We start from the raw sequence: 25335 nt of genomic DNA on the forward strand, positions 1-25335 counted from the left end.
AAGATGGGACAGCTGGATCGTGGTGATAGCTAGAGGGGAAGGCTGCCTGGGAACTGAGGAAGCAGTGGGGCCTCAGCTCTGATCATCTGAACTCCCCTAATACACCTCTCCATGCTCTGAGGCATTAGGACTTCTAGTGAGAGAAACTGCTAGAATCCGAACATTTTCATCCAGTTACACCCCAACAAAAGCCAGGCTTTACATGCAAACCAACCTGGTTCTTGTGACAGACTTGATCAGAAGTCAGTACTTTGGGGCTTCCCTGGTGGTACAGTGGTTGAGAATCCACCTGCCAGTGCAGGGGACACGAGTTCAAGCCCTGGTCCAGGAAGATCCCACATGACACAGAGCACCTAAGCCCGTGCACCACAACTACTGAGCCTGTGCTCTAGAGTCCGTGAGCCACAACTACTGAGCCTGTGAGCCACAACTACTGAAGCGTGCCTAGAGCCCGTGCTCTGCAGCAAGAGAAGCCACCTCAATTAGAAACCCGCACACCGCAATGAAGAGTAGCCCCCACTCACCACAACTAGAGAAATCCCACGCAAAGCAACGAAGACCCAACACAGCCAAAAATAAATAAATTAATTAATTAGTTAATTAATTAATGAAAAAGCAGTCAGTACTGTGAGGTGTGCAGAAGTTTGTGCGTTAAAGCCTCACTGAAATCCCACTACTGTGGAATTCCTAGGCTGGTCTCAGCTACCTGCTAGTGTGAAGATACACAGTCAGCCCTCCATATCCGTGGGTTCCACATCTGCAGATTCAACGAACTGCAGATCAAAAATATTTGAAAAAAAAGTCCAGAAAGTTCCAAAAGCAAACCTTGAATTTGCCATGCTCCAGCAACTATTTACAGAGCATTTATCAATATGTTCTGTACAACTATTTACATAGCATTTACATTGTATTAGGGGTAGAGATGATTCAAAGTATACTGGAAGATGTGCATAGGTTATATGCAAATACTCTGCCACTTTATATAAGGGACTTGGGCATCCATGGATTCTGATATCCACTAGATGTCCTGAAACCAATTCCCCAGAATACTGAGGGAATGTGACTAATTAACTCATTGAGAGGGCAAACCAATTCAACCTCTTTCTTCAAGGCTTCACAATGCATATTGCTTATATGATGAATTCTGTCTTCTCATTCAAGCAAGCCTGAAGGAAGGACCTCTGCCAACCCACTCTTATTTTACTGCTGACATGTGGAAGAGAGTAAATGCCTTTCTTTAAAAAATATTCTATTAATCCATCAGTCTTGCCTGTTTCAAGTGTCTTTGCCCACATTTGTCCAAATAAGTGAGACTACCATTTTTGGCTTTTTCTCTACAGGGTGAGTTTCATTTCTGTTTGAAACCAGACTCTTCCACCTTTTGGGCTGAACCTGAATTCAGGAAACCCAGCAACAATCTTAAGGTTTCATTTTCTTTCCTGTGGAAATGAGAAGCCACGTGCCCACTTTGGAACTCACTGTATAGACACTCGTTCTTCACTTGTAATTTTCTCCTCCACATCCTTTTCCTCTCTCTGATCTTTAGGTAAAATTATTTCTGTTTGATATGCCTTTTCCCCACTTTGGTCCTTAGTGGGTCAGTTAGTCTTATGTGACTTCCTGGCCCTGAGAGAAGGCAGTATTGAGATCCTGGGTCTTTTTGTTTAGCCAGTTCTGAGGAGCATGGTGGTTCCTTCCCTCCTCCCATTTTAAGGAGAAGACATCATAATACTCAAAGATGCTGCAAGGAAAATCCAATAAATACCTCAGATGTTCTATTAAAGCAGTGGTTCTCAACCAGAGCTGATATTAGCCCCGACCCCTGGACCTTTGGCAGTGTCCCCTAGAGACATTTCTGGATGTCCAGTGTGGAACAGGGATGCGGCTGACATCTAGTAGGTAGAGGCCAGAGGACTCTGCTACACATCTTTTAGTGCATAGGCAGTTCCAACAACAAAGAATCATCTGGCCCCAAACTTGAAGAGTGCCAAGGTTGAAAATCCTGTGCTAGAAGAATTCTTGCTCTTTTTTCTTTTCCCTCAAGGCCTGGGATAAGAGAAAAAAGAAAGGAAATGCTCCATTTTGATGAGTGTGTATGTCCTCAGTTCTTACATCCCACGCAGATCCAGGAATTGGAGAGCACAAGGATACCACTGAGCAGGGCAGAGTGCAAGGTCAAGGCAGGTCTTCTTGGCTCCAACAGCTGTCTCAACTCCAAGGAGAGACAACTTTGACCAGAGCAGAGGACCACAAAGTTATAAGGATGTTTAGTATGTGATAAAAATCATTTTGCAGGTTAAAGTGCTTCCTTCTGCCCGTAAAATGGTATGTTTTTAAATAACTCAAAAATAGGAGGCACTTCACTGTGCTGTGAGCAGGAGACAGGGCTGCTGCTCAGAGCCACAGTCAGTTACTTCCATCCTTGTCATCAAGCCTGTCCAAGCGGTAGGTGGTAGCACTCTTCATATGTTCTCCAGTGTACTGGTGACTCACTCCATGTTCTAAATGCCCCTACTGTCAACACAAAGGGATTCAAGGGGTTTCCTGGAGCCAGTGTATCTCTCTGTATCTCTTGGCTCCATTATCCCTCACTCCTTTGGTGGCAGCAAGATAGCTGCTCAACTGCCGGATGGTACCTCCTCTCACATGAAAGCCCAAGAGTAAGGCTCTTTCCCAAGATTCTCAGTGTGTCTCATTGGCTTTGGTTGGGTCATGTGCTCACTCCTGAACAAATGCTGTGGCTAGGAGAATGCTAGGAGCTGACTGGCTGAGGCCTAGGTTACTGCATACCCTGGAGCTGGAGTGGAGCCCCGTGTCATGCACATGAGCTGCAAGTGGGGTGGATGTGTTTCCTCAAAGGGAAATTGGGGTAAGATAATGAAAATAGGAGGAATGGATGCCCAAGAGAATAAAGACATGTGTGCGCGCGCGTATGTGCACACACATGCGCACACACACACACACACACACTACTTGCTATTAACAGGCCTTGGATTCTGTGGTGGGAGTTATGCAGCTAGCCCGTTACCTAGCTGCCTAACTTGAGATAATGTCAAACTCTCCCAGCCTCCTTTTTCTCCTCTGAAACATGGAAGTAACAACACTATTAGGGTGGTTATAAAAAATCAAGCAAGTATCTTGGGATATTGGAAGTGTTGTGCAAACAAGTGGTGGCGGTAGTGTTAGATGCATTTAGTTAGTGAATTTAGTTCAGCTTCTAGAGTCTAGAAGAATCTAGACCGGCTACAATCCACACAGCTGGTCCATGCAGGCCTCGGAAGCCAGTGTCTAAATTTATCCAATTGTCATTGTTGCGGGTCAGTTTGAAATCTTCTGAGGTCAATGATTGAGGTAATTGATCCACTTGCTGTGGATCTTGAAAAAGTCTCTGTTAAATGACATAATTGGTTTTAATTATATAATTACGGCACTTAAAGTGTGGGGGTGAAAGGTTACTATTATATTTAGAAGTGAGATCCCCAAATGAAGCAAGGGCGTGTAAGCCAGTGTTTCTTCGAATTTCTCTTTTTATTTTTTCAGAGGGAAGTCAGAGTAGGCTGGCCTTGGCCCTGGCCATTTTGGATGATTATCTTGAATGAGGTAGCGCTGGGGCTGCTCATGGCATCATAGGAACCTTTGTAAAGAGACGGGAAAGGGCTTCCGTAAAGCCCTCATTGTGATCTGAAGTTAATGAGCAGTGGGAACTCAACTGTCAGCAATTGAATCTGATTGGGCAGGGTAATTATATGATTGCCTCGGGTGTTTGCACACGCACAGGGATATTTTTATTGGACAAAACCTAATTGCTTACTTACTTAGTGGAGCGAAAACCTAAACAAATTTGTGTTGTCATAGGTTAAAAAGACATCCTTTCTTTGTCTCTAAAATAGCTGCCTGCTCGTTTCGTTCTGTCTTCAATCAGGGATTTTGTTTGCAGGCCTTGAATTATATGATAATATGAAAATGTAAAGGAAAGCTACTTCGGACTGTGCATTTTGGTAAAAACGTGCTTATTGCCGTGTCTTAAACCATCCCCTACAATGGTCTCTTTCATAATGCACAGGCAGCTAGAACCTTGGGCAACACTCAAGCTACTGGGACTTTCACAAGTTTTTTTTGTTGTTGTTTGTTTTGTTTTCCTGCGTGGGGGCCCCTGCAAGATTGGCTTCTTAAACTCTCTGGTTTCCCTCAGCTGCATAAGGCAAGTGGGAGGTATCATGTCTGTGGTAGCCTTTTAGACATCAGAAACACCAAGGATAAGAGCAACAAAGCGAAGAGCCCCCTCTGTGATCTTCTGGGGACTTGGAGGAAAGGGAAGGGCAAAGCGAGAGAGCCAAAGGGAAGAAGCCTTGGGGCTCCCACTTTGGGGACGCCAAGTTGCAGTTGGGCCTCGTGTCGTTTCAGCTGTCCTGAGTGAGCTTGATATCTCAGTTTACCTGTAATGCTGGTGTGCAGAAAACAGATGGCTGCAATTGGGTCTATTCTGTAGCAGTTCGAGTCCACATTATTGTTTCACTTTCTTTCCTATCTTCTTGTAGAACAAACTATTTTCTATGTTCTTTCCTTTCCTGGGATCCCACTTGGAAGAGTGTGAAACACAACTGGATTGTGGGGATTGGAGGAGCACCTTGAGATGAAAGCTGCCGACTCCAGATCTGGTGCCTTTGTTGCGTATAGGATTATGGCCCGGACGATGGCTGAGAACAAGGGACATTCAGCCCCCTCAGACCAACCATGATTTCTCATCTCAGATTCGGACACATGCCGACATATCCCAGTCTTGTCTGGCTAACTCCACGGGTCCTCTAGGCTCAGCGTTAAATGTCACTTCTTCTGGGAATCCTTCCTTGACCACCCACCTCCAGTCTGGGTTGACTGCCTTTGCTTTGTGCTCCACTGCACCCTCTAGGTTCCTTTACACACTGTCCTTTAATTGCTTGTCTCACTGTCCAGAATAGCCCATAAACTCCGTGAGGGCAGGGCTTGTGTTTATATTTGTCACTACTGTCTCCCCAGAGCCTGGCACAGTGCTTGATGAGTGTTCGGAATGACTGAATGGGGAAAGGAATGGTTGCTAGGTGTCCTAGGGAATCATGGTGTGTGCTGCCTGGGCTTCCCTACCCTTGCTGTTAATACCACTTTCTTGTTGCTTATAATTTTCATTGCCCCAGATGATCCAGCTCTGTCGGAGGCACGGAGGCACAGTCAAATCTCATGCTGTACATTGATCACCTGTCCAACCTTTGCCTAGAGTGGGAGCCCCCAGTTCCTTCAAGAGATCCAACTTTACGTGTCTGTAAAGAAGAAGAGGAGGAGGGAGACAGCGGGGAGGATCCGGTGGCAGTTTAACACCAGAGCAGGTCCCATGTTTACTTTTACCCTTTCGGAGGTGGGTAACTGCAAATGCCATGGGGAGTTGGGTTTTAGGGACTCTGAATATTGATCTTGGATTTGGGGCCTCATATGTACTTTATGTTTTGCTAGAGTGTAGGGGTTGCTATTTTTGTGGTTAAATCGTAGCCAGACTGTTCCATGAATTCCCACCAGCATAGAACAAAGATCCAGGTTCATCATCCACATGAAGTAAATTGTCCAGTGGCTTCCAGTTGTTTGTGTCTTGCTATGTGGATAGAGAGTACGGTTCATTCATTGGTTCCTATTTCATGACTATTTATCATTTGCTTTTCAAGGCCTATGATTTTCAACAGACTTTCTTGTTTTGAAACTCTGGCTTTTGATATTTTGAATTCTTCCCTCCTTGGTCAACCTCTTAGACCATGAGTTCCCGAATAACTACTGAATAGATGAGATTTCATTTAGGACCACCCATCTGTGGTGGTCTAGTCCCAAACAGTCCTGGGGTATGTCTAACCAGCTTTTTCCCTAAGCAGAATGTGAATTTGTGACCCTGTAGACCTTAGGCAAAAGGGCTTCCTGTTGAACCCCTCAAGCCCCCAGCCATCCCTAAGTTTGTACTGCCTGTTGTTGGTTGGGCTATGATAACAGTTTCTGGATGGATGGATGTGTACACATGGAAACTGCAGACTCACGTGTGGAGAGGCAAGGTAAACCCTCAGAGACCCTGGGTGCTTCCTGCATAGCGGTCTGTGCCAACTATCCTAGGTCTGAAGTATATTGTCCCTCTGTTGGTTCTTTTTTTTTTTTTTTAATTTCTATTGGAATATAGTTGATTTACAGTGTTGTGTTAGTTTCAGGTGTACAGCAAAGTGAATCAGTTATACATATACACATATCCACTCTTTTTTAGATTCTTTTCCCATATAAGTCATTACAGAGTACTGAGTAGAGTTCCCTGTGCTATACAGTAGGTCTTTATTAGTTATCTATTTTATATACAGTAGTGTGTATATGTCAATCCCAATCTCCCAATTTATCCTTCCCCCTCACCTTACCCCCCTGGTAACCATAGTTTGTTTTCTACATCTGTGACTCTATATCTGTTTTGTTAATAAGTTCATTTGTACCGTTTTTTTGTTTCCACATCTAAGCGATATCGTATGATATTTGTCTTTCTCTGTGTGACTTACTTTACTCAGCATGACAGTGTCTAGGTCCATCCATGTTGCTGAAAATGGCATTATTTTGTTCTTTTTGTGGCTGAATAATATTTCATTGTATATATGTATCATATCTGCTTTATCCATTCCTGTGTTGATGGGCATTTCGGTTGCTTGCATGTCTTGGCTATTGTAAATAGTGCTGCAGTGAACATCGGGGTGCCTCTATCTTTTCACATTATGGTTTCCTCTGGGTATATGCCCAGGAGTGGGATTGCTGGATCACATGGTATTTCCTTTTTTTTTTTTAAAATAAATTAATTAATTTTTTTATTTATGGCTACGTTGGGTCTTCGTTGCTGCACGCAGGCTTTCTGTTGTTGTGGCGAGGGGGGACTATTCTTTGTTGCAGTGCGCGTGCTTCTCATTGCAGTGGCTTCTCTTGTTGCAGAGCACGGACTCTAGGCACACGGGCTCAGTAGTTGTGGCTTGTGGGCTCTAGAGCACAGGCTCAGTAGTTGTGGCGCACGGGCTTAGTTGCTCTGCAGCATGTGGGATCTTCCCGGACCAGGGCTCGAACCTGTATCCCCTGCATTGGCAGGCGGATTCTTAACCACTGTGCCACCAGGGAAGTCCCTGGATCATATGGTGTTTCTGTATTTAGTTTTTTATGGAAGCTCCATACTGTTCTCCATAATGGTCATACCAATTTACATTCCCCCTAACAGTGTAGGAGGGTTCCCTTTTGTCCTCATCCTCTCCAGCATTTATTGTTTGTAGACTTTATGATCATGGCCATTCTAACTGGTGTGAGGTGGTACCTCACTGTAGTTTTGATTTGCATTTCTCTAATAATTAGCGATGTTGAGCATCTTTTCATGTGACTATTAGCCATCTGTATGTCTTCTTTGGAGAAATGTCTATTTAGATCTTCCACCCATTTTTTGATAGGGTTGTTTGATTTTTTGACATTGAGCTGCATGAGCTGTTTGTATATTTTGGCAATTAATCCCTTGCAGGTCTCATTGTTTGCGAATATTTGCTGCCTCTGTTGGTTCTGAGTCTCTACTACTTTGCATTCTTCAGCTGCACATCTGCTTTGACATAATAAGCACGTAAATTAGGAACTTTGGGGGTTCCTTGAGGAAGGAGAGTTTAAACGACCTCATCTCATAGTATGTGTGTTCACCAGTGCTGTGTGCTTTGAACCAAACAGGGATGGGCCATGGCGAGCTTTATTTCTGCATCCAGGGAAAGTTTAGTTTAATTTTCAGTTTTGGAACAGCACCAACAGACGCCTCACCACCTCATATCCTTTCTGGATTGAGGCAGGTAATTACTGCCTACACAAATAAATCACATACTTTTGCAAAAAAAAAAAAATTCTTTGAATGACATTTGATTTATAATTAAACTTGGCGATGCAGTCCCTGAAGTGTCTCATCTTGTCTAATCACAATGATCTATTTCCTTTCAGAGTACTTCTACATGGAGGGGTTAGTCCTCTTGTTATCATCACATAATATGGGGACGGGAATAATTTAAGAAAAAGAAAAATTAGAATAAATGATGGCCGTTTTAGGTCAAAGTCACACCACTGATTGTTCCTATTTGTGTTTTTTAAAAAACATTTTTACGTCCCTTCATTGACTGATTTATTCTGCAAACAGATTTAAACACTGGCTTTCTAAGTGCCCTGCCTGCACCAGCAACCTCCTTCCCAGCATCACCTGGGAACTTGTTAGAAATCCAGAGTCTCAGGCCCCACCCAGACCTACTGAATTAGAAACTCTGTAGGTGGGGTCCAGGACACTGGGTTTGAATGAACTTCCTGATGATTCTGCTGCACACAAAAGTTTGAGAACTATTGGTTTAAAACTCCTGTGAATGCATGAGGTGAGGGCATTAATAGGAGTTTACCTCTAACCCTGTCATCCAGGAGCTTGAAATCCAATCATGGGCACAAAGCATAAATTCATCAGACAGTTAGGCAGCATGATGTTTATAAAATGTAAATTACATCATACACTCACTTCCTAAGTCCCTCCAGGCAGTTCCCTTTGTACTCGAAATAAATGTAAAGGCTTGCTGAGACCTACAAGGCCTGGCATGCTCCCTCCCCTGCCTACCTGCCTGGCTCATCTGATGCTGTCCCCCCACCCCACCCCTAACCTGTGCTCTGCCACACCACACTGGCCTTCTTTCTGGTCCTCAAACATGCCCCCTGAGTGTGGTGTCAGCAGGGATACCGAGGAAGGGGAAGGAAGAGCGAAAATTGCTAAGGTTAAAAAGTAGAATTGGTCACTAAAGCATTTTTTAATTCGGTATAATATTTCTAAACCAGTATCCCCAAGGGGAAACACATATTTTAAATATGATTTGTTGAGGAAAAAAAAAAAAAAACCCAAAACTTAAATGTGAGGCAAAGGGTTTCTTAAAGATTTTAGAACACGGGCAATGGTTGTTTGTTTGTTTGTTTGTTTTTGTCTTGACTTTGTTTTCACCCTCCACAGCTCTTTCACAGTAATGGACTGTCTCATTTTATAAGTGTAGCATCTCTGGTTTGGGGCGTTATTTGCTTTTTGGGGAGACTCTCATTTGAGATCTTCAGTAGAGGAGGGAAAGGTGGGTTGGAGGAACCATCAAGGAGAGTGGGTGGTGGAGGTGTGCTCGGTCCTGGTAACCTTTCAGCTTCACCTTGCCTTGTAAAGTTTAAAGTTCTCCCAGGAAATGGAGGCAAGTCTCCTACTGTGTGACAAAGCTCCCTGACTGGCCAGGAAGCCCTTCCTATTGGAAGATGAAGCTAGTCAGCCTCATGTGCCTGGAGATGCACAGTGAATGCCCTGCCCCTGCCCTCAGGAAGCCCACAGCCCAGAGGCCCGGAGACTTCAGCAAATATCTACATGAAAAAAGGTGCATTTTCGCACTTTGAAAGGCGATCTGAAGGATGAGAGAGCTATGAGAGCAGAGAACAGAGAAGCAGGCTCCCAGTTCTCTTTGGACAGGCGATTGAAGCTGAGAATTGCAGTTGTTATTTTGGTTGTGTGTCGAGGTTGGTGGCACGGTGGGGTGTGAGGAAGAGTGTCCCTGGGGAGCTGGTACCACCTCCCATGCTAGCTGGGACTCTGCCTGTAGAGGCTGCCACAGCAGAGAACCTTCTGAGCAACCACATGGGTGAAAACACCCAAAGACTCACTGCAGAGTGAACCCAGGGGAGGGTCTCTTCCCCCAGGAGACACTGGGTTTTCCCAGTGTCCACTAACAGCACCAGTACCACTGTGCCCAAGTGTGAGGCCAGCACCTTGGCATTTATTTCTCTTCCTTTTGTTGCTTCCTCTGACTCTTTCACTGCTTCTCTCTGAGATCATTCCTTTGGGGATCAGCCTCTGCTGGTCTCCTCCTTGAGAGCAAAGCTGCCTGTAGGGAACATTTACCATACCTTCGAAGATTCTTACGTGACTTTTAGGGAGGCATTTTAAGCATCTTCAGAGAATCTTACTGGATGTGGCCAGAAGCTCGTAGGAGTAAGGAACTGTTTTCACCCACTGCCTTCTTTGACCCAGTCATTACTACTGGTTCCATCTTTCCAAGCCAGGACACACTTGGAGGGCCGATTCTCTGTCTGGTTTTGTTTGATGCCTGGCGAGCTAATTTTGCACAGATCTGGCACTCAAATAGTTGACAAATGAAAGAAGAGATTGTGCAAATCCAAATGCCCTTGCAATGCTGAGGCTCGATTTCAGGAGGGTGGAGTAAAATTGATATCTAATTCATTTATTTCTCCATCCACCCATCCAGAAGCAGTTATTGAGGACTTCCTGTTTAATTGTGCAGCTGAAACACAGTGTCTGGCATGTGGTATGTTTATAATCGATGCTGGTTATTATAGAGGAAATGCAGAACTAACTCTGGCTTCTGAATCCCTTTGTGCTCTTATCCCACTGAGTTTTACGGAAGCCCCAGCTGTTCATCCTTCTCCTGTCATTTAGGAGTGACGGTCCAGGGTCCCAAGCTCTGAGAGCGTCTGCTTCTCTTCAGAGTGGCAGAATTTGGCCATAGGAGGGAACTCACGGCATGAGCTCTGACGTTTTAGAGTGCCGAAGGACAGCTCACTGGCTGTCTGCACAAAGCCTGAGTGAACACAAAATGACAGGGAGTGGTTAAACTTCAGGGAGGTCTGAGTGGCTTTTTAAAAACTTAATGAATTAAGAAAGATAGTCACTTGGAGCAGTGAGGTTTCATTTCAAACCACTACTGAATTCCCAGTAGCTTTTTGTCATCAGGTGTTTTTCTGAATCAAAAGATAAGAGAAATAAAATTACTTAGGTGAAGGGGTATGCAAACTTTTTTTGATCTTTAAAAAGAGTCCCTATGGAAATTGTGCTGCTCCTGTCTTCTGCCATGATAAACATGAAGTTTGGTTATGCCCTTCTTCAAGCAGTTCCCAATGCGAGGGAAATTTCTTAGTGCCTGATGGCTGTCACCAGTGGCTGCAGTGTTGGGACAGATCTGGCAAGCAGATGTTTATGGTGAAACTTTCCATTCCAGAATAGTTCCTTCTGAGGCAGGAGGTGGGTTAGGTCAGAGAAGAATGTGCCAGACAATATGCCCCTTTGTTAATCAGTGCTGTCGTCTTGGCTGCCCCTCCAGCAGCCTCATCTTCCTGAAATCTTCGGTAAAAAGACCATTCAACAAATACATGTAGCATTGGCCAGGATTTTTCTAGCTCAGCTCTAACAACAGGGAATGGATTTAATCAGATTCAGGGAGACCTTAAGGCCCATTCTATAACTGTTTTACCTCTCCGGAAGAGCTCCAGAAGACAGATTACCAAACACCAGCTTCTTGAGCAAAGCTTGCAAACAACTAATGCCAAAGTAATCAAGTTGACCATGCAAGGGTCTGAAACCTTAGTGACATTTGTCAAGTTCACTGGGACACATACTATATTCAGTGCTTTGATGGACTAATCTAATTAGTCTTCATAGCAATCTATGAAGTAAGCACTAATATTATGACCATTTCATAGATAGGGAAACTGAGGCTTAGGCCTGCTAGTTGACTTGTCCAAAGTCACATAGTGATTCCTCCTACTTTAACCACTGGGCTTACAACATGGCCAGATTGCTGATTTTAAGTCAACAAGCTATTATTTTAAGTTTTATCCCTTCCTCATTTCCTTACTTGGAAAATGCAGTCCTTGTACAGATAGACATGCAGTTACTACAAGAAGTGATCATTTGAGTCAATTTTAATAGACTCGGCAAAGGCTGGTATCTGTATAACAGTAACAGAAACACTGAGTTTGGTGAAAAAGATATTTCCAAGTTGTCTTCTCTGTCCTCATTTGCAGCCTCCACATGTGATAGGATGTGCTTCAGAGGTTGCTTGGAGGGGATCGGTGTGATGCTCACAGTGAGGAATCAGGCACTTTCATTAACAAGGTGTGGCTTGAAGCAGGTCATGTGGCTCCTCGAGGTTTCGGACTTCTGATACACAGGGTGATCATAGTTTATTCAACAGCCATTTATTTGGTATCTATTACATATGCAGATATGATGACAAGCTCACTCTCTCTTACTGAGACTGTCACACAAATAACCTGATGTAATGGGATCTATTCTAGGGGACAGCTCTGTACCTCTGTGAGGGGCTAGAGCACTGCAGGCTGCCAAGTCAGGCTGACATCAGCAAATGTTCATTGAGTGCCTACTATGGCCAGGTTCCATTCTAAGAGCAAGAGATTAAAAATGCATTCCATTATATTTAGGGTTGGAGGCCACGGGGAGAGACAATAAACCAGTAAATATACAAATAAGGTGACTTCAGAAACCAGTTAAATGCATGAAGAAGATACAGTAGAGCAATATAACAGTGACTGAGCTTGGAAGGACCTACTCTACCTAAGGTGATCAGAGAAGGCTGCTTTGAGGAGGAGACACTAAGAAAAGGCTTGGAAAATGAGAAGAATTCTCTAGGCAAAGAATTGGGTGGAATAGCCTTGATGTATACGGTTCTACAATTTCATTATTCTTTCAACAGAGAAGTTCAGATGTCAAGCACGTGATATCACTTCTTGGGATTTGTTGAGTTTTTTTAAAGGTCAAGCCCATGTTCAATTTTTTGTAAACATTCCATGTGTACTTGAAGAGCATGTGTATTTTTCCTTCAAGTGCCTCTTCTTTGTTTTTTAGATGCAGCTTATAAATTATGTAACTGAAATCTTCTATATCTCTATTAATGTTTTAGCTGTTTAACTTCTCAGTTGCTTAGAGATAAGCGTTCACATATTCATGGTTGTGCGTTTGCTCATTTCTCAGTAATTCTATCAATTTTTGTTTTATATATTTCCAGCCTATGATCTTAACTATATTACATTTCATTATCTAATGTTACAGCTCCTAGTGGGTTATTCTTGTTATTAATTAATCTCTCCCTTTATCCTACTAATGCTTTTACCTATGAATTTTATTTTGTCTGATAATATTGCTATAACAACATCCTTTTGGTTAATGTGGTGTTTGCTTTTTCCATCCTTTCATTTTCAGCCTTTGTGGGTTCCTGGTCCATTTTATAAGCAACATAAAGCTGGAGTTTTTGTTTGTTTTTTGTTTTTAATTGGGTGTCTCTCTCTTTTGATGGGGGAATTTAAGCTAATTATATTTACTGTAACTAATCTATTCGGACTTAACTTTGCCTTCTTATTTTGCATGTTCCATGGGCATTTTTTTCTTCCTTTTCTCTTCTTTACTGCTTTGTTTGAATTGACTATGCTTCCTTTATTTCTTTTTATTTTCTCCTCTACTGATTTGGAAGTTACATATTCTATTTCTCTTCTCATAGTGGTTTGGATAGGATCTAAAGCATAATTTGGCAGACACTCAGAGGCCTTTAATGCATTGCCTTCAGTTGGTTTAACAGCTTTCTCTAGGATCCTGGCTCCTGAGTGGTTGGGTCTTTAATGGGGTGAGGTATAAATATAAGTGCAGATCATGGTCACTGTGATGGTTATATCTTGGAGTGCAGACTTCCAACTTGCCTTTGCGAAGACCTGTGCTGTGTTGCCTAAGAGTTCCGGTAATTGACAGATTGTAAAATGCTCTTGGGTTGTGGGTAACGTAGCAGCTTCTAAGCAAGGAGTCACTTGGTTTCTTCTGTTGCCCTTCTGCTTGTCTACATTTGAGCTCTTGTAAGTGATGATAAATGTTAAATAGCTCCTGTAAAACCGTTGAATTGTCAGTTTTTAAACTGCATAAAACACTGACATTTTCATTAGATCCTGGCCCTGAGGAATGCCCGGCTTTCATCATAACGGATTTGTTTACTGCTGCAGAGAGTCTTAATGTGCTGCCTATGGGAGAGATCTTACTGTCACCTGCTCTTAAATGGGAAAGACTTTGTTCAGCCAAAGATCTTTGCAAAAGGATTTGCAAGAGGGCTTTTCCACCTCCCCCTCTCTTCCCTGCCGCCACCTCCCAAAAGCGTAAGGGATGATGATAAAGTCTTTGAAGAACCTTAGTATTGGACAGGAAAATTTTTAATGTAAAATAATCCTGCAAAGTCCATTAGGAGACAAAATGTTGGAATGATGCTATTAAACCGCTATTTAGTTTCAATGTATCCTGTTAAAGATAAGCAAGTCATATCTATGTCTTTTTGACCTCAATCCTTTGGTCTACATTTAAACAGATATCTTGATTTTGGATTAATAAACTCTTTTGTGTATATTAGTAGAGAAAACATTTTAAACTGGTGGGTCCTTCTAAGCAAATAAGAAAAGAGGTCTTTTATCTTCTGATCATTGCAGTAGATTTTTAGCAGAAGATGCCAAACTTTTCATGAACAAATGTAGAGTCATCCCAGTTTAACAAGCTGGGAAATGTGTGTGCTGAAAGACAGGCTTGTCTTAATGTGACCAAGACTGGGAATGTTAACTTTTCTGGAATCAACATGTTTGCAATTTATGGCGAGATTTCTTGCTTATTTTTTGAAAGAACTTCCTCTTCCGTATTAGCTTGTTGAATATGTCATTGGCAGGTTTGTCTACTTTCACATTTCAAGAGAGGCAGCCTGCCATAGGGAAGCAAAATCTCTCAGGCAGATCAGCCCTTGAATTCTGATCCTAGGACATACTAACTATGTAATCATAAGTGAGTTAATGAACTTTTCTGAGTTTGGTTTTATCATCTGTAACATTGAAATAATAAACTGACTTTTTAGAGCTGATATAAACGTTAAGTGAGATAATACACATGAAGTGCTCAGCACAAAACATGGTACATACTAAGTACATACTCGGAGATTGTTCAATGAAACTTGATGATTATGATGATAATGAAAGTGGTTGTGGTAGAGAGAATGGTAATAAATGTGCTGATGGTGGTAGTGGTGGTGCTGGTGGTGAGAATACTGACGTTGGTGGTAATAACGGTGATGAAGATGATGATATTGGTGGTGGTGATAACCATATGTTAGGAGTTCTTTCAAGTCTGAGAAAGGATATTATATAATCAAAGAACTGGAGAAGAGGCCGAATTTTCTACTACTACCTGACCTAGAGTCCTCCACTTTTCATTTGGGCACTTTGAGTAACTAGGAGGGCCTTTCTTAATAAAATTCTATTGTAGCCAGAAACCACAAAAGCCTAGTTCATTCATGCAACTGTGTTTTCAGGCCTGGATTTGTCTTAGGAAGAGCTAGCAGTGTTACTCTGAGTCATTTGATTTTGTCAACATCTGTCTCCTTCCTAAAACTTGCTCATTTCTTGGCTTCTGTGACGTTGGACATTTTGGAGTTCTTCTTCTGTCTCCTTGAACACTTCTCCATCATCTTTTTGCCACCTTTTCTTTCTGTGGTCATTTGGATACATGAGTGTGGAACTCAGGGATGACAATGCAGGAGAGAAAAAGAGCCGTCAGCAAGGCTGGGACAGAATCTGAGTGTAGTGTCACAGAAGCAGAGAAGGGGGACAATTCCAGGTAGAGGAGGAAGGACAGTGTTTCTTATTACAGGATACACAATGAGGATAAGGAAGCCTGGGCAAGACCATGACTTTTGGCACTGAAGATTCAATGTTGGCATCTGACACAAAATCACTGAGATGGTGAAAAAAGAAGAGTTGAGGAATGTCTAGATGAGGAGGTGGAGGCCGCAGACATTGAAGAGAGAGAGAGAGGAGGTTGTAGTGTGGAAAGATTTTTTTTTTTAGATAGGAGAGAATCAGGCCTATTTGTAGACCAAGAGGAGGGAGCCAGAGGAAGCTGAGTAGGAAGATACAAAAGCAGGAAGATTTCAGATATTTGGTCCCGGAGGAAATGGGAGAGGTAGGAGGATGAGTTCATTAGCTTGTAAAAGCACCTGCCACATCCCCACTGAGCAGACAGGGAATATCACCAGGTGAGGAAAAGTATAATCTGTGAGGCTCATGTTGAATGACCTTGACTGTCTCTTAAAAGCAGGTGAGATCTCTGATGAGCATGAGAGATGTTTGGAGGCATCAGGAGAAATTTGGACAAAAACCATTGTCTGAAATGGGAGAGGAAGTTAGCCAGTGATCAAAAGACTTGCCAAGGAGCATTGTGACGGGCAGGAGGTGTGTGTTTCTGGATCTTCCCATACTATCCTCACCCTGGTTTCTATCCCTGGGATATTCTGTGCACCCTAAGCAACCATGTGGAATCCCATGGATGGCCCTCCCACTCCCCCCACCATGGGGCCCTTCCTTTCCATCTCCCCATGCACAGCCCTGTTCTTAGATGGCTATTACACAGAAATGAACCAGTGGACTGATTTGCGCCAAGGTGAGGAAGGTTGCAAAGGTGTGGTGTCTCATACCACCCAAGCGTTAGTGTGACAGGTAGTCAGATAGAGGAGCACAGCATCAGGAGTCAAGGGCATGGAGTGTGGCCCCAGGTCTAGATGGTTAACCCGTTATCGTGTCCTCCTGTAGCACAAGGTATCATGTCTTTCTAACTTGCCATTGCAATACCAGCATGTTATCAATTAGGGGCTTGATAGCCCCTAGCCTACAGTAGGGGCTCATAGAATTTATTTGACTAGGTTAATGCAAGAATATGAGAGGTCTTCAAACACCTCATCCTTTGCAAATATGAGAGATTGTTATTCTGATGTGCATTTTAACAAGCACTGTTATCAGTCCAAAGAATGACTCTCTAATAGTAGAATGTCAGCTACCACTGGTGGGCAGGTGAAAGGAAATACTTTCAGCAGAGCTGGGTGGGGGCTGTCCAGAATTGCTCAGATTTAACTACCTGGATGTCTACATCTGTTGGTTTGGCTTATTGATCATTTAGCTCCTATCTCTTCGGTGATCTGATCCAAGGTGGTTTAGTCATTTTTCATTCTCGCTATTAATGTGTATGTATATACACTTTGTCATTATAGACAGGAACCTGGGGTCCCAAGAAGGCAGAGAGAGATGAAAATGGGTTTCAGATAAAGAAGCAGAGTCCCCTTCTCACTCACGCTTTCTATCCTCTCCCCACACCCCCTCCTAAAATAGATCTTTCTCTACCTTTCCCTAGGACTCCACCAGCATGGAGAAAAGGATTGTCAGGCAAATCCCAAAAGAATAAAAGAAAAATATCTCTTCAGAAGGAGAGGGCAGAGGGGAGAGATAGGAGCATCAATAAAGGCTGAAAAGATCGGCCTAGAGAGTGTGGAATCCGAGAGTGTTTATTTTCAAAACAAAAGCTTACCAATCAGGTGCTTTTTAACAGATGACAAAAATGGATTGAGCAAAGCTTGTGCCTGGGCTTAGGGACATGCCCACAGTGGCCCAAGCTCCTGAGTCAGCACGAGTGGCTTTTGTTCTCCTGGCTCTGATGGCAGCCTTTGAGTAAGCAGAACTCATCAGTGAGCTACCATAAGCTCCAGGAAGCCTGCGTCTGGCCTGGCCGCCCTTCCCGTTTTGCTGGGTCACTTAGAATCCCAACTTCCTGCCTTGCCCACACATTGGAACAGCCCAAGGAAGCCTCACCAGCTATTCCTTGGCGGACAGCCTGGCGTGATTGGAGAGCTGTCCCTCACAAAGCCCGCTTTTGGCTGGCACCTTTTTGGGCACTGCTCTTTTTCACAAATGCTTCTTCCAAGAAAGCCTTGAGACAGGGAAGTCATGTTTTCTTTAGCTGTGTGTTAGGGCATTAGACAGACATAACTGGATTTAAAATCTGCCTCGGTCCTTTATACACTGTGTGACCTTATGCAACCAGGTTATTTTTCCTGAGCCTCAGTTTCCTCGTTAGTAAATGGGATACATCCAACCTGCCTCGGAGGCCATGGTAAGGATGAGGATAACGGAGATCAGGTGCTTGACAGAGGGTCTGGCAAAGAGAAGGAGGGCAGTGAACCTGGCAGGAGAGACCCCCCCAGCACCCACTCAAACCTGTGCTTGTTTATCCTCGTTGTGGATGTTTGGTTTGGGCTTCAGTCAGCTGCTTCTTCCACCAGAACCACACATGCTTATGTTTTGAGTTCTCATCCTCTTTGTAAATAGTTCCCGGCCTGCATGAGTAACAGCATGTTCCAGGCCCAGTGTCTGCATCTGGAAAACAAAGGGTGCAAATGCGATATTGATTCATGTGAACCAACTTTGAGGTTCAGGTCTGAGGACTCTCCACTAGACTTTCTGCACCAGAGACCTCCCCTCCCTGTCACAGTGCCGGGTCCCACCGGGGTAGAACTGTGAGGTCGTACATGGCATAATGCAGTCCTAAGTAAGAGAAGAGACGGATACGAAAATGAAAAAATACTTCTCAGTATTTCCTAACCGCTCAATAATATAGAGCATGTGCTTTTAAATTCTTGTGCGAACAAAAATTTGCTAAAGTCACAAGTGAAGATCACCCACAATTCTTAAACAGAGATATAAAGTGGGAAGTCAGTGTTTTGCACCCCTCCTTTTGGCAGTTGGATCACACGCCCAGGTGCCACCTCAGTTGACAGTTTGGTGTTTGTCCTTCGCAGTTTTTCCCTGAGTTTATAACACATATCCCTATTTGCATGTATGCATACATACATATGTCATTTTTATGGAATTGTGGCCTGCAATTTGCATTTTTGGGCCATTGTGGTTCACTGGATACCATATCAATTTCATTCCTTCAGATCTGTATATATAGACGTACCTCCTAAGTTTAACGCAGCATACTGTTCCAGACCATAGGAAAAAAACATACTTATTCAGTTATACCCTTCTGATGGGCAATAGGTTGCTTCCAGTTGTTTTTTGGTTTTTGTTTGGTTTTTTTGGTGGTATCAAGAAGACTGCAGCAAACACATCTTTACGTTTTGCTCTGTATTCTGGTGCTTTTATTTCTGTGGAATCAACTCCTAGAAGTGTAACTTCTGAGTCAGAGGATGCTCTCTTTCAATTTTAATAAAGTCTTCCAAACTGGTTTCCACAAAGTTTGAAAGCACCTTATACACCCACCAGCAGGATGAGAGGGTGCCCGTTTCCCCATAATCTTAATAGCTTTGGACAACATCAGTCAATTTTTTTTTCCCAGTCTGGTGAGTGGAAAATTGTTTTAATTTTCACTCACTGTTTTAATTTTTATTTCTCTTATATGTAACTTATTTTCATTTGTTCAGTAGCCATTTTTTTGTCCTAAGAATTTCCCATTTGTATCTGTGGCCCATTTTTTGAGTGAAATTATTGTCTTTAAAAAAAAATTGTCCTAATTTTATAATTAGTAACAAACAAACCCCAATAAAGTGATTTTTTTTTAAGGTACGGTGAAAACGCAGGACCTCCCAAAGCTGTTGGGAGGACAAGGATTTCACGGACTGGAGATGCGTGAGCAAAAGGTAGTAATCCTTCGGCAAGTCGTGCAGTTCACGGCATTTTCTTTCGTGTGTATTATTGCCCCTATGTGCTCCTCGGTGCAGTCCTGGGAGGTAGGCGGAGCTCTGGATGACCTCCTGGTTGTCAGACCTTCAACTTGCCCGTGACTGATGAGGCTTGCCTCTTGGGCTTGACCTGAGGATTCTGAATCCTCTGCTTGCCTGTCTCCTGCTGGGACTGTTGCCTGAAAACCTTTCATTGCCCTCCCCACATCACCCTTCCCAAACCCCTCAACCATGAGTTCTGTACGCTTTCTGGAGTCCTGGGAACTCATTTACAACTTCCTTCAAGGATGCAGTGCCAGCTGAAAGACTCCTCATAGATCTCTTAGGTGATGGTAATTTTTATTCTTACTGATGAAGTATTAGTTTATTAGTATTAGTTTATTGAGCACTTACCATTTGCAAGGCCAGTGCTTATGGTTGTGCAAGTTGTCCACTGCACAACTCCAGGGGCACCATTCATCACACAGTAATTGTAGATTTGCAGGATTATTTCTGCCAGATGGCCATCAAGTGTCTTGAAGAAGGGGGTGTTTTTTCTAATTCAGACAGAACCACCACAACTGAGAGAAGCAGAGTTAACCATGTGCCAGGCACTGCTCTGTGTGCTCTAAACACTTCATTTTTTTTATCATTCCAGTAGCCTTCTGAGGTTGGTGATATCACTTCCCTCTCTAAAGCTGAGGAAACTGAGTCTCAGAGAGGTTAAGTTGCTTGCTCAAGTCACACAGCTAGTAAGTGAATTCAGACCCAGGTCCAGCTGACCACAGAGTCTGTGCTTAACTCTTGCCCTGCTCTGCCTCTGTATTGGGATCTGGTTATCCTCAGAGTCTTCCACAATACCCCAAGCCATGGTTATGGCACAAGCACTGGGTTCAGTCGGCCTGTCCACCACTCTGGAAGGGCTAGGTGGCCAGCGGGCCGTACTGAAACAATGAACTTGAAGCAACCCAAGGGACCCTCATGACCCAACAGAACCTTTCTGTGAACAAAACCAAAGCGTTAGAGCACAGTTCCTGCCCACAGCGATCTCATCGGCAGATCAGCATCTCTGGATCTCACTTGGGAAGGAGGAGCCACTTTTTCGAGGTACACTCTTCCCAAGTCAGGATTTCCTGGTCTCTGTCCCAGAATCAGTTTCCTTTGACCACACTCAGAGTGTGGGTAACATTAATGCAGAGGTGCTAAGAGTGAGAGCCAACATTTCGCATCTTCTGACTCTGGTGCTGATGGATGGGGACCAGGTGAAAGGGTTTTTCTGGAATTGAGTCATCAGGCCGAGGGGATTTCCCTCTCGCTCTCTGCTTTCACTTCTGAGGTTCATGTGTCTTTTTAACATTTCGTCAACCTACTGGGGCCTAATTTGAAAGTTGTCTTTAAGATCCATTTGTTCTGATTCAGTCGCTGAGACTTGATGATGTTGTTCCCTTTCTTGGAAAAATGCTCCAAATGGTTTGCGTGACTGATGCGTTCCACGGCGCCCTGATTGATGGTGGGGAGGCCGTGGCTGGAGGACTGTTCCTGGAAGGAGGGGCTGGGGTCTGTGAACGCTATTACAGCTAGGCTTGGGAAGCAGAGATGTTTGCCCTTGATGCCACCCAGCTCGGAGCCTTCTGTGGTCCCTTGGGGAAAACTGTTAAGGAAGCAACCTTGACATTTGCACCAGCCTCAAATTGGGAGTAAGGAGTCAGGAGACTGGGTTCGGCCTAGAGTTGCATAGCAATTTTTTAGTCACTTGGCTAACTTTATTGTCTCTGTGGTTTAAAATCATGGGTCTGGTCAATGAAAAGGGATGTTTTTGCAGTTTTGAAGGCAGTGGTACTTAACTTTTTAAGAGCTCTGGAGCCAGACACAGCTGGTTGCTATGACCAACACACTACTCACTGTTAGCTTGACCATGTGTAAGTGGCTTGTCCAGGCCTCTGATTCCTGTCTGTGAAATGGGATTGATAAAACCTGTTTTACAAGGTCGTTGTTAGGATTACATGGGATAATATGTTTGAAAAGCATAGCACAAGGCCCGGCACGTAGAAACCACTGAATAATATTATTGCCAGCCTAGCAGACAAGGAAAATAATACTTTACAGCAAAAGTGGATTGCCCTGACTCTGCTGGTACGGATTTTATAACCACTTTGGAGTGCAACTCAGCAACATCTAGTCAAGTTTAAGTTAGACAGTCACTAACAATTCAACATAGCAATTCGACCTCTAGGTATATACCCTAGGGAAATGCTTGACTCTGTGTACATGAGGACAGGTGTAATTAGCATCACTGAAGCTTTGTAATAGCAAAAAATTGGATGCAATACAAATATTTATCAATAGAAGTTCTGGTATATTTATGCAAAAGGATACATCACAGCATTAAAATGCACTTGAGCCAACTACATTAAAATGGGTAAATTGCAAAAACATCATATTAGATGAAAGAAGCAAGTTTAATAGTGATAAATGCAGTATGAAAATATTTGTTTAAAAATTTTTAACTTGCAGATTTATACTACATTTGTTAATGAATACATAGAGCACAACAGTATTAAAAGCATAACAAACGTGCATAGAAATAATACTCACCAACTTCAGTTTAGTGTTTACTTTGGAATTAGGGAAGGGAGGGGAAGAAAATCAAGAATGGGGGATTTAAATTATATCTGTATTTTTTGTTCCTAGAAAAAAAGATTTGAAGGGAGTATGGCAAAATGTTAAGGTTTATTTATTCCACCGGATATAAATAAAAGTGGGTATTAAGTGCTTAAAACATGATTTTCAATTTTATTCTGCATGTTTGAACTATTTCACGATAGAATTTTTTTTTTTTTTTTTTTTTTTTTTGCGGTACGCGGGCCTCTCACTGTCGTGGCCTCTCCCGTTGCGGAGCATAGGCTCCAGACGCGCAGGCTCAGCGGCCATGGCTCACGGGCCCAGCCGCTCCGCGGCATGTGGGATCTTCCCGGACCGGGGCACGAACCCGTGTCCCCTGCATCGGCAGGCAGACTCTCAACCACTGCGCCACCAGGGAAGCCCCACAATAGAATTTTTAATAAATAAAATTAAGTTTCCCGCAGAAAAAGGAATAAAAGGATAAAAATACTCCTTTCAAAGAGTTTGTATCTCTTTTTCCTATAGTGCAAGCCGGGGGGATTAAGGAATTTCGTGTTATGTCACAAAATGTGGAAAAGGTTAGAGCAGTAAGAGATTTAAAAAGAGTTTGAAAATTTGGCTAAAAAATATGCACTCTTTTTTTAAGGACAATTAGAGACTACAGTTGTTTTAAATGCAGTTTTCTTTAAATTAATTATGGCTAAATGGGTCACCAGCTAGGTCACCAACTCAGACTGTGTTTCTGTGTTTGTAAATGCAGAGTGGGGAAATCTCCCAGTAAGATGTTTTTAGTAATAGTTGTGTTTTTTGCTGCGATGGTCAAATGCAGTAATATAAAGTTACACTTTCATCATAAAATCTTTTCCCCAAGTAGCATGGGATCTATGAATAGCATATCTCTAGGCATCATGACCAGAATCCACCTTTGTGCTGGGCAAGGAGGGTTTGGAATTAACCTTGGAAATGCAAAAAAAGACCCACAGCCCGAGGTCCGCTCCACATGTCTTCCCAGGGCTTCTTTGGGCAGTTAAGTGCCAGGGTCCTCCTCTTGCATCTGAAGAGGGCTTGTGGACATCTGCTTTACCCTCCTACAAGCAGGTTATTCTCTTTCGGAATATGGTCCCATCCACCCAACCCACTCTCTTTTGGGAAATATCAACCTCGCACTTGGTTTCATCCTGGTCCTTCCCCTACCCCCCCATAATTACTGTTCCTCCTCCGGCCTGGGGTCCATTTGGTGTGCCAGTGCTCTGGACAACAGGCCTGCAGCCAGGGCCTCTATGTGACCCAGGACACAGCTCAGGGCTCCCAGACTCCCTTCCTGGAAGCCCTGCTCTCAAACACTGCCCTTTGCAAAGCTCCCTCTAGCCTCCCTCCCACATCTACAGGCTGAGAGGAAAAAGGTTTTCTTTTCTTGTTTTCAGGCTGGTTTTTGATTTTCGTTCTGCGGTTCTGCTCTGCCTCGCATAGCTTATCGGCATCAAAGCTGAAACCAGCTGTGTTTGTTGGTGGGTCTTTCATTTCCATGAAACCTGCAGACTTTTCTAGGTCACTTTGTGTTCTTAATAATCAAGAAGGTGATTCACATGGCCACAAAGGAAGGACTGGGGTCAAAAAACCTCAAACCCACAGACATCTCTCAGTAGCCATACCGTTGGCCTATATGACTGGGAGTAAGAATTAAACATCCTTATACAGTTTGGAGTTTTATTCTCTTCCAGGCAGAAGTCCCCCAGAGAGCTCTCTCTGACAAGCAAATTCAAGTAGAACTCTTGCTTATCATTTCTCAGCAGCACCCTGTGACAAAGATCACATTTTTAACAACCTAGAACCATAGCAGTTGCAGAAAGAGGAAGGGGGTATGTAGGGAATTTTCTTCATATCCTAATAACTCTGAGTTGCATTATTGTGGGCTCGGCAGCTACCTGAGGTCATGACTGTCGAGCTGGTTATTGGAGGAACATCCGGCTGAATGGAGCCCCAGGTCAGTGGTGGTCAGCCTAGCCATTTAGCGGGCCATTGATGCCCAAGGACAGTTAACAGTGTAAAAACCCTGAGCCCTGACACAGGAGAAATGAGAAACTGGGAGGAGGCACCTTTTAGAAATTTAGTCCTAAGGCTGTTAACGCACCCTGCTGAGAGCTGCCCAGTTGACAGCACAGTCAGCTATGGAGACCATTCTGGGTGCTATTTATCTCAGAACAAGCTGGGGAATCTGGACTTAATAGATGGTACCACTTGAGTTTTACGGTAAACAGAGGAACTCAAAGAACCGAATCTCAGGGACCACAGTGGCGGCAGAAGCCAGCTCGAAAGAACCCGGTTTCTGCCTGAGCTCCTCCCCACCAAATGGACAGACATACATCAGGCTCCTGAAACAGCAAAGACAAGACCGTATTTGGATTTGTAACTCCCCGGGCATTTGCAGGCAAGTCTGGTTCTTGTTGTCCATTGACTCCGTGATAAAATCAGGGCCTCTGCTCAGCTTGAGACAAGCCATTCGTTTGGACACCTCCCTCTTTGGACAGGAATGCCTGAGTGCTACATGTGTGATTCCAATTTGCTGGTGGGGTTCCCCTGTCAATCTTCCCAACTCAGTGAGGAATTGCTGCTGTCTGTCTTATGTTATCCTTCCCACACACATCCTTCTATTCCCACCCCATCTGGGGGGGTCTTGTGTAAAAAGATGGCCTTAGCAGGAAGATGTGGACCGTGGCTGCTTCCACTCACCAGAGCAGGATGGCACGGCAGTAAAGAGGAAGGTTGTAAATAGCCCATTCACAGGACATATCAAGTGAGAGAGTTTTTAGCCTCTACAAAAAGTCCACCCCATGCCTCAGGGTCTCCGCATTATAATAGAGTGAGTGAGAAGGTAAGAAAACATGTGGTTTTAAAACCTTGTCTGACTGAGGGGAATGGCCTTTCCTCTGAGTCTCAGCAAGACAGGGGCAGAGTCAGGAATTGAGCCCAGAACACCTGGCATGAATAGTGAACAGTAATAGCAGCCATCTTTAGTGCACATTGATGTAAAGCAGGCATGACTCTGAGGGCTTCATGCCTGTTGATTCATTGAGTCCTCATCAAAGTTCCAGGAAGTGGGTGCTATTCTTTTTTTTTTTTTTTTTTTTTTTGCGGTACGCGGGCCTCTCACCGTTGTGGCCTCTCCCGTTGCGGAGCACAGGCTCCGGACGCGCAGGCTCAGCGGCCATGGCTCGCGGGCCCAGCCGCTCCGCGGCATGTGGGATCTTCCCAGACCAGGACACGAACCCGTGTCCCCTGCATCGGCAGGCAGACTCTCAACCACGGAGCCACCAGGGAAGCCCTTGGGTGCTATTCTTGATCCCAT

At 43.8% G+C, this 25335-nt stretch overlaps 1 protein-coding gene across 5 annotated transcripts in view; it reads left to right on the top strand.

The window, feature by feature from the left end:
• The window catches only part of ERC2 (ELKS/RAB6-interacting/CAST family member 2), a 962057-nt gene that overhangs the window by 858070 nt on the left and 78652 nt on the right, over positions 1-25335 (top strand). For 3 of the 5 annotated variants that reach the window (XR_004482334.2, XR_004482336.2, XR_007479445.1), the window contains one exon: positions 5172-5389. The exons of 1 other annotated variant lie outside the window; for it this stretch is intronic. The gene's annotated coding sequence lies outside the window, so the exon portion shown is untranslated. The remainder of the gene's footprint in view (positions 1-5171; positions 5390-25335) is intronic. One more of the 5 variants, XR_007479446.1, reaches the window with a different exon arrangement.

Source organism: Orcinus orca, chromosome 10 (assembly GCF_937001465.1).
Source record: "Orcinus orca chromosome 10, mOrcOrc1.1, whole genome shotgun sequence".
NCBI lineage: Eukaryota > Metazoa > Chordata > Mammalia > Artiodactyla > Delphinidae > Orcinus > Orcinus orca.